The 9,374-nt window shown below is 40.7% G+C and overlaps 1 pseudogene; it reads left to right on the top strand.

Moving 5' to 3' along the window:
• Positions 1 to 4,203: 4,203 nt before the first annotated feature.
• Positions 4,204 to 9,000, top strand: LOC116480077 (52 kDa repressor of the inhibitor of the protein kinase-like; annotated as a pseudogene).
• Positions 9,001 to 9,374: the final 374 nt, after the last annotated feature.

Here is a 9,374-nt window from a genome sequence, read left to right as displayed (position 1 = left end):
TGTGGGATTTAATACAAAGTAGTCTTGGGAGAGGAAAAAAAAATATTGTGGGCAAGACGTCTCTTCAGGGCTTCTCAAATTACAGGCAGACTAGACCCGCCTTCATGTAAGAAAAAAACATCCCATGGATCATCCTGATGAAATGAAGGGTAGAAAATTTCAAAGAGAAAAAAATCGTTTGTTTGAAAAAGGGTAAAGAAAAATCAAACTGAATTCAGTGTTTTGTGGCAGTCCCAATTATTTAAAAACTATGAAGTTAGGAGGCATGAAATTTTGTAAAGAAATTAGAGAGAGTCTATCGTTTACATGATTTTAGGGTAATTGTGGCAATGTCAACTTAAATGTTACAAATTGGAGAGAAATTATGGGAATTGCATGAATTTTCCAAAAACGCTCCACTTCTTACATCCAATCTTTATGTTTGCAGCTGTGTCTTAACTGTGAAAAAAATGATGAAAGCAAATCTTACCTGATAACATTATTAGACAAATCAATTAGGGAAAGTTTGGATGGAGAAGTTTCTTTGTAGAAGTCTAAAGGTGTGTCCTTATCACCTGAAAACAGAACCAGGGATTCTGCTTGTTATTTTCTATGCAAGGTTCTTGCCCACTAGCAATAAGGACCGAGGCTGAGGTGCTTTGTGGTGGCAGCAAAAGGCTGGCAGTGAAAAATACATAACAATGCCACTGTTTCTGTTTCCAATTCTTGCAGCATAGAGCTGGAAAACAGAAAATGTGCTTCGTTGAATAATTCAACTTTTAAACCTGTTGGTGGCTCAAGACAATTTTGATTTACTTTTCTTCCGTGCCTAGTTTTCATCCCAAGGTTTTTGGCTTTTTTTCCTCCTGTGCTTTAAGTTTTATCGATTTTTAAGAATCAGTGTGATGATGATCTAATGCTTTAGAAATATTAAGCAGGACTATCTAGTCAGAAATAAGAAACACAAAGAATGATATAAAAAATGCCAAATCTAAAATAAAAAAGTCAGCATGAATTTTACAAGGCTTTATGGTTGTATAATGACTCTGTTATCCCACTCTAATGTTTTAAGAGAGTTTTAAAGCTCTATTCTTGCCCATAATCTCTTTTGTAGATAATGAGCTTGACATGCTTTAAATATTTATAGTGGGACTCCAGCACGTTACAGAAAACGAGGCAGCTTCTAGCATATGCGCTAAGAAGCTAGAATCTTCATTAGTGTCACACATGGTGATAGACTGGAAATAAACAGTCTAAAACAGGCAAGCCTGGTGAGGCTGGAGCAGCTAAATGATAATAAACTTTCACATGTGTCTTACCAATATATGCTTTATTATATATGTTTGTGTTTTCTTTTTATTTAAAAAAATTTTTGTTTAAACAGTATAAAATGTTAATAAAGCGAATGCAAACAGAAAAATATTCAAGTTACTACTTTCCTAATAAAACTTTTATTTTCTTTCTTTCTCTCTCTCTTCCTCCCTCCCTTTTCCCTCTCTTGCTCTCTCTCTCTCTCTCTCTCACACACACACACACACACACACACACACACACACAAACCCCTAAGATTGTCCTTGCTGGCCTTCATTCTCCCCTCCTTCAAACAGGCTTTCCCCACATGATAGAGAACACGATGGGTAGCAGCCGCTCCGAGGTTGTAAACATGACAACTTCATGACTCTGAGCAAAAACAGGGCTTCTCTCTACCTTATTCCATATATAATACTCCTAATGAATAATTCTGATTAACCACATCTCAGTCTTATATCTATCCTTGACACCAATCCCTGTTGCTAACACAACAGGATACTGTTGAGATTGTGAGGCTTGTTTGTGTGTCTACAGCTGGCAGCCTCACCAGTGTCAAATAGTTGGAGCAGGGAAGAACCAGTTTCCCAAAAGAAGGAAGTTGCATTTACTAGAGGAAGGAGAAAGAGGCATGTTCAGCATACAAAAGTGTAGATGGCCATTATATGGAAAATTAAGGATCTAGTGAGAAAATGAGAATTGCTGGATATGCTGTTTTCCAAGAACTGGTCATAAAATTTCCAGCAGAAAATGACAATATGTTTATTATTTATTCAATTGATATTTATTAATTGTCTACAACTGTAAACTTTTACGTACGGTTTCTTCTGTGTTGTGATATAGCAGTGAGCAGTAGCTAAAACTCAAATTCAAACCCCTTGCCTTGGTGGAGTTGTTTATGAATGCCTCTTGTGACTTTTAGAATGTCCTCACTGCAGCCACATGTGGTTGTTTCTGTAATTCTGAATTCTCTAATTCATCTGAGGGCCCTGCTGCTTACACCACAACATCACGGTCACAGCTGCCCTGTTGGTCCCACTTCTTCTGCCTGTACACACACTGACCCCACACACTTTATTGTTCGATCCCTAACCACACTCATACAAGCTGACTGCTATGACTTGGATTTGTCATCTTCTCTTTGGTATCATGCCCATATTATCACACTTGTCAATACTTTCTCTTTTCCATCACTTTCATCTTCAGTTTAGGTAAGAAATAGCCTTCTTCTCTCCAGTGAAGTAACTCCTCACCGACTCCCAAATAGTATCCCTTGCAGTTTTCTAGAGATAAAAACACTTTATTAGCCTCAGTTTTTAAAAATTCTTCACCTAAGGCTTCCAAACCCATTGTTGGGTGCTGGTATTTTCACTATTGTTTGATTCCTTGAGTTCATCCCGGACATACTTCTGCTAGTGCCCCAGTACAGTTCTAGTTCTTCCACACTGCTCACTCAGGTCCATCTCAAGACCTCACTCCCTACAGAGTGGGAGGTTTGTTTGACCCTGTATTTGTTCAAGGGTCTCAGAAACTTCTTTCAAGTGGGCTCTTTAGTTTGCATGCAACTAGAATCTTCCAAGTTCTTTTCTTTTATTCCTTGATATGTTGGAAATTTACAGTGGATGTACATTTTGGGCTTTGCCTGATGCCCATGCTGCACAACTGTAATATAAAACAGAACGAAATAAGATCAAAACCAAAAGAATACAGAAAAGGTCAAGGATTCCCTTGCTTTAAGGGCTAAGGACTAACTGATTCCAACTGTGGGAATCAGGTAACAATTTTAAGAAGAGGTGATATTTGAGCTGAGCTTTCAAGGGTGGGTTGGATTTTGATTGGAGGTATGGAAACACTTCAGACTGAGAGACTGACATAGACAGAGTTGTGACACCCATGGCCAGTTTGGGGAAATAAAATTGCATGGTCACAGAACTTTGGGGGAACAAAATATATTCCTAAAGATCCTTTAAAATGTTCGCCTTCGAAGTGGCTCCTAATACGATTCAAAATGCTTTTTTGTTGGAAAGTGAATAAAAGGAAAAGATTATTGAGTCCCATATATGAATACTGAAGAGTTCAGTCTTAATTTGGAGGGGCCAGGTATCCGAGCAAGTAAGCAATATTTTCTTTTCTGGGTTTTTGTTTTTTTGTTTGTTTTTGTTTTTGAGATGGGGTCTCACTTTTGTCCCCCAGGCTGAAGCGCAGTGGTGTGATCATGGCTCACTGCAGCCTCGACTTCCTGGGCTCAGGAGTTCTCCCACCTCAGCCTCCCGAGTAGCTCAGGACACCTGGCTAATTTTCTTTGTATTTTTGTACAGATAATGTTTTTACCATGTTGCCCAGGCTGGTCTTGAACTCCTGGGTTCAACTCCTGCCCACCTTGGCCTCTCAAAATGCTGGGATTACAGACATGAGTCACAGTGTCTGACCTGGAGGCAATATTTTCTAAAAAAATATTGACAGCATTGAAAATGTTGCACAAAGAGCTGCTAGAGGCTGGGCGCAGTGGCTCATGCCTGTAATCCCAGCACTTTGGGAGGCTGAGGCGGACGGATTACAAGGTCAGGAGATCGAGACCATCCTGGCTAACATAGTGAAACCCCGTCTCTACTAAAAATACAAAAAAAAAAAAAAAAATTAGCCGGGCGTGATGACGGGCGCCTGTAGTCCCAGCTACTGGGGAGGCTGAGGCAGGAGCTTGCAGTGAGCCGAGATTGCGTCACTGCACTCCAGCCTGGGTGACAGAGCGAGACTCCGTCTCAAAAAAAAAAAAAAAAAAAAAAAAAGAGCTGCTAGATTGGGGATAAGGAGACCAGCCAAGAAATTACTGCAAATTAAGAGGAAAGCAGTTGGTTAAACAGGCTGAATTCAAAGACAGCTGATCAGAAAATAATTTTGGAGGTCAATAGGAGGAAAATGACTGCTGTTCGACGGAAGCTCCTGTTGTTATCTGGCTGCTGGGGCCTTCTGCAGGGCAGATGCCCAAGTACTGCTCTTTCTTTGATGCAGGCTCTTTTTGGACTACCTCTGAGATACACATCTAAAGGCTTCGGGGACTTCCACGTTATCATTCTCTGTCATAGGTGATTCTCTAGCTTACTTTGTAGGGCAACCTTCAGTTTTTCAGGCCTCTGTCTTGGAGGTAGACCCTACACAACCTTTCTCTCCTGATCCCCCATTTCCCGTGAGACAACTCTCTTAGGCAGACAACTCTCTCAGACTGGAGTCAGGCTTATTTCAATGACATTCATTTGGTCCCCCAGAACTCATCCAGACTAGTCCTGCGAAACTCTGGAAATGCAAGCTGGCCATTCCCACTCCTTCCCTTTCCTCTCTATTCACTTAGCAACCAAAGGCAACTGCAATAATATGCCACCCTCAGACTGCTCCACGTGAGAGCCACATACCTAGACCCTCTGCTCTCCAAACTCCATGGATTTATTAGGTTTTCTCAAAGACTATCATGCTTCATTCTTGAAATAGCCTTGGATGATCCAAATAGTTTATGTAGCTTAGAAAGCATCCAGCTAGAGAATGAGATGCCATCTGAATGTTCCAACCAATCTATCCAAAGATTCCCCTTTGTTCTCTATCACTGGAGATGCATCCTGCAAATTCCCTTAGGGGGAACTTCTCTCCAAAGAATCTTAGGTGATTGCTTGTCACGTAGTAATATTTAGCAACCATTTCTTTTTCTGTGTGTAGTATTCTTTGAAGTTCTTCGTGTGTGGTGGTGTTTGCTCTTTATTCCTTTCATATTATAATATTGGGGAATAATGAAGAGTATTAAGAATTTCTTCCAAATATCTGATTTAAAAATATATCCTCTACTTAAGTGATATCTGCACTCTCATGTATATTGCATTGCTATTCACAATGGCCAAGATTTGGAAGCAACCTGTGTCCATCAACAGATGAATGGTTAAAGAAAATATAGCACTTATATGCAATGGAGTACTATTCAGCCATAAAAAAGAATGAGATTCAGTCATTTGCAACAACATGGATAGAACTGGAGGTCATTATGTTACATGAAATAAACCATCCTTTTACTCACTGGATGTCTCTCTTTTTGCCCAAGACCAATCCATCTACCACTTCGCAGGATACTATCCTTACTCCTTTTTCATTCCTGAAACTTCAACTGCTCCTTCATTATTCCATTGGCTTTTAAATATTCTCAACACTTTTATCTTTAAAAAGTTCTTCAACCGTATGTCTCCCAGAGCTCATGCTCTCTCCATAACTCAGTTTCTGAAATACGTGTCTGTGCTCATTGTATCAACCTGCCTTGCTTCCCGGTGTGTGATCTGTTCGTTTCACACTAATGGGTCCACTAACATCATGGATGATTCTCTTCTTGTGAAATCCAGTAGATATTATCACTCTTCATTTTATTTTACCTCTTCCCCATTCTTAGTTGACTAATGGTCCTTCCAGAAATATTCTGGCTCTTAAGTAATCCAATTTTAACTCCTATTTTAACCTTTTCCCCAATTTTTTAAAGATAACATCTTAAAATGAACCATCCTAGCAGCTTTAATGAAGCAACAAGCTGGAAGAATTTTTTTTCCATATTCCAGTGTGATAAACCAATCCCACAGGGATGGGTATATCCTTATACGTGTTCCCATATTTAAAACAAAGAGAGAGAGAAAAACAGGGAGAAAGAGGGGAAGGGGAGATCGCAAATAGATATCCTCAATATGCTTCATTTAGGAGCTACTCTGGAAAAAACAAAACCCTGACAACTGTATGAAATCAAAATAGAGACACAGTAAGAGAGAGAGGATTTAAGTAAATTCACAGGTGGTACTTTGTAACAAAAATTGCAGAATCATGGCTGATAGTTCTTACTGACAGATGTGGTTTGGGCTGTCTACTCCTCCTACATTCACTATAGCTTACATTAGATGAGAAAAAGCACAAATAAGAATAATCAATAAGTATTTTGATGCGGTGAGGTCTGATTCACAATCATGGTGAACTACTCTAAAATAGATGACTGAGCCTGCCCCTCCTTATCTTGTATTTATTCAAGGAAATGGGAATCTAGGTGGTTTCAATGTTTACAAGTTTATATGGCACAAGCTCAGTGTGTCTGTGAAAACTTCTGTTTTCTTCTGGAAGTGTCAAGAAAAGATGATGTTGAGAGATGACAATATCTGGTCTGCGTTGAAGCAACATTTCTATTTTGTATACAAACAATCTTTGTGTATTATTCTTAGCATCATCTCAAAGGACAGGGAAAGTTACAATAGCACTTATTTATACAAAACCATGAAAGTAGGCTTCTCGCCTGCCCGCCCCTCCCCCGCGCGTCGGCCCTGATGAGCCGGCCGGCCAGCCTGGCTCCCCTCTCCGGCACCGATGGGCGGGTGTACTCTCCTGAGGAGGCGGGGATGGCAGGGCTGGGCCGGCCGGCAGGCGGGCTACGGTGCCGAGCTTCTGCGCTGCCCTCAACCGCATGCGCAAGAGCACACAGTCCGACCTGGCCTTCTTCAGGTTCCCGCGGTACCCGGCCAGACGCCAGAAGTGGGTGGAGAATTGTAGGAGAGCAGATTTAGAAGATAAAACACCTGATCAGCTAAATAAACATTATCGATTATGTGCCAAACATTTTGCGACCTCTATGATTTGTAGAACTGGTCCTTATAGGACAGTTCTTCGAGATAATGCAATGCCAACAACATTTGATCTTACCAGTCATTTGAACAACCCACATAGTAGACACAGAAAACGAATAAAAAACTGAGTGAAGACGAAATCAGGACACTGAAACAGAAAAAAAAAAAAAATTGATGAAACTTCTGAGCAGGAACAAAAACATAAAGAAACCAACAATAGCAATGCTCAGAACCCCAGTGAAGAAGGGGGTGAAGGGCAAGATGAGGACATTTTGCCTCTAACCCTTGAAGAGAAGGAAAACAAGGAATACATAAAATCTCTATTTGAAATCTTGATTCTGATGGGAAGGCAAAACATATCTCTGGATGGACACGAGGCTGATGAAATCCCAGAAGGTCTCTACTCCAGATAACTTGCAAGCACTGCTGGAGTGCTGGATAAATTCTGGTGAAGAGGTTCTGAGAAAGCGGTTTGAGACAACAGCAGTTAAAACGTTATTTTGTTCAAAAACACAGCAGAGGCAGTTTGCAGAGATCTGTGAGAGCTGTATTCGAGAATAAACTCTCAGGGAAGTGACAGACTCCACACTTCTATTCCATTATCATTGATGACGTAGTGGACATAGCAGGGGAAGGGCACCTACCTATGTTGGTGAGGTTTGTTGATGAATCTCATAACCTAAGAGAGGAATTTGTAGGTTTCCTGCCTTATGAAGCTGAAGCAGAAATTTTGGCTGTGAAATTTCACACTATGATAACTGAGAAGTGGGGATTAAATATGGAGTATTGTCGTGACCAGGCTTACATTGTGTCTAGTGGATTTTCTTCCAAAATGAAAATTGTTGCTTCCAGACTTTTAAAGAAATATCCCCAAGCTATCTACACAATCTGCTCTTCCTGTGCCTTAAATATGTGGTTGGCAAAATCAGTACCTGTTATGGGAGTATCTGTTGCATTAGGAACAATCGAGGAAGTGTGTTCTTTTTTCCATCGACCACCACAACTGCTTTTAGAACTTGACAATGTAATTTTTTTTTTTTCAGAATAGTAAAGAAAGGGGTAAAGAACTGAAGGAAATCTGCCATTCTCAGTGGACAGGCAGGCCTAATGCTTTTGAAATTTTAGTGGAACTCCTGCAAGCACTTGTTTTATGTTTAGATGGTGGAAATAGTGACACAAATATTAGATGGAATAACTGTATAGCTGGCCGAGCATTTGTACTCTGCAGTGCAGTAACAGATTTTGATTTCATTGTTACTATTGTTGTTCTTAAAAATGTCCTATCTTTTACAAGGGCCTTTGGGAAAAACCTCCAAGAGCAAACCTCTGATGTCTTCTTTGCAGCCGGTAGCTTGACTGCAGTACTGCATTCACTCAACGAAGTGATGCAAAATATTGAAGTTTATCATGAATTTTGGTTTGAGGAAGCCACAAATTTGGCAACCAAACTTGATATTCAAATGAAACTCCCCGGGAAATTCCTCAGAGCTCACCAGGGCAACTTGGAATCTCAGCTAACCTCTGAGAGTTACTATAAAGAAATCCTAAGTGTCCCAACACTGGAGCACATTATTCAGGAACTTAAAGATATATTCTCAGAACAGCACCTCAAAGCTCTTAAATGCTTATCTCTGGTACCCTCAGTCATGGGACAACTCAAAGTCAATACGTTGGAGGAACACCATGCTGACCTGTATAGTAGTGACTTACCCAATCCCGACACGCTCTCAGCCGAGCTTCATTGTTGGAGAATCAAATGAAAACACAGGAGGAAAAATATAGAGCTTCCATCCACCATCTATGAAGCCCTCCACATGCCTGACATCAAGTTTTTTCCTAATGTGTATGCATTGCTGAAGGTCCTGTGATGAAGGTTGAGAATGAGCAGTATGAAAACGGATGAAAGCATCTTAAGGCCTATTTGGGGAACACTTTGACAGACCAAAGGTCGAGTAACTTGGCTTTGCTTAACATAAATTTTGATATAAAACATGACCTGGATTTAATGGTGGACACACACGTTAAACTCTATACAAGTAAGTCAGAGCTTCCCACAGATAATTCAGAAACTGTGGAATATACCTAAGAGACTTTTAAAAATAGGCTTTCCTGGCCGGACGCGGTGACTCACGCCTGTAATCCCAGCACTTTGGGAGGCCGAGGTGGGCGGATCACGAGGTCAAGAGATTGAGACCATCCTGGCTAACACGGTTGAAACCCCCTCTCTACTAAAAATACCAAAAAAATTAGCTGGGCGTGGTGGCGGGTACCTGTAATCCCGGCTACTCAGGAGGCTGGGGCAGGAGAATGAACTGAACCTGGGAGGCGGAGCTTGCAGTGAGCCGAGATCGCGCCACTGCACTCCAGCCTGGGTGACAGAGCAAGACTGTCTCAAAAAAAAAAAAAAAAAAATTGGCTTTCTCATATTTGATATTTGGAAGAAAAGCCATAAGGTGTATG

The sequence above is a fragment of the Hylobates moloch genome, unplaced genomic scaffold (genome assembly GCF_009828535.3).
Source record: "Hylobates moloch isolate HMO894 unplaced genomic scaffold, HMol_V3 SCAFFOLD_13, whole genome shotgun sequence".
In the NCBI taxonomy this organism is placed as follows: Eukaryota; Metazoa; Chordata; class Mammalia; order Primates; family Hylobatidae; genus Hylobates; species Hylobates moloch.
The sequence above is the reverse complement of the archived record's forward strand: the minus strand, read 5'-3'. Positions and strand labels throughout refer to the sequence as shown.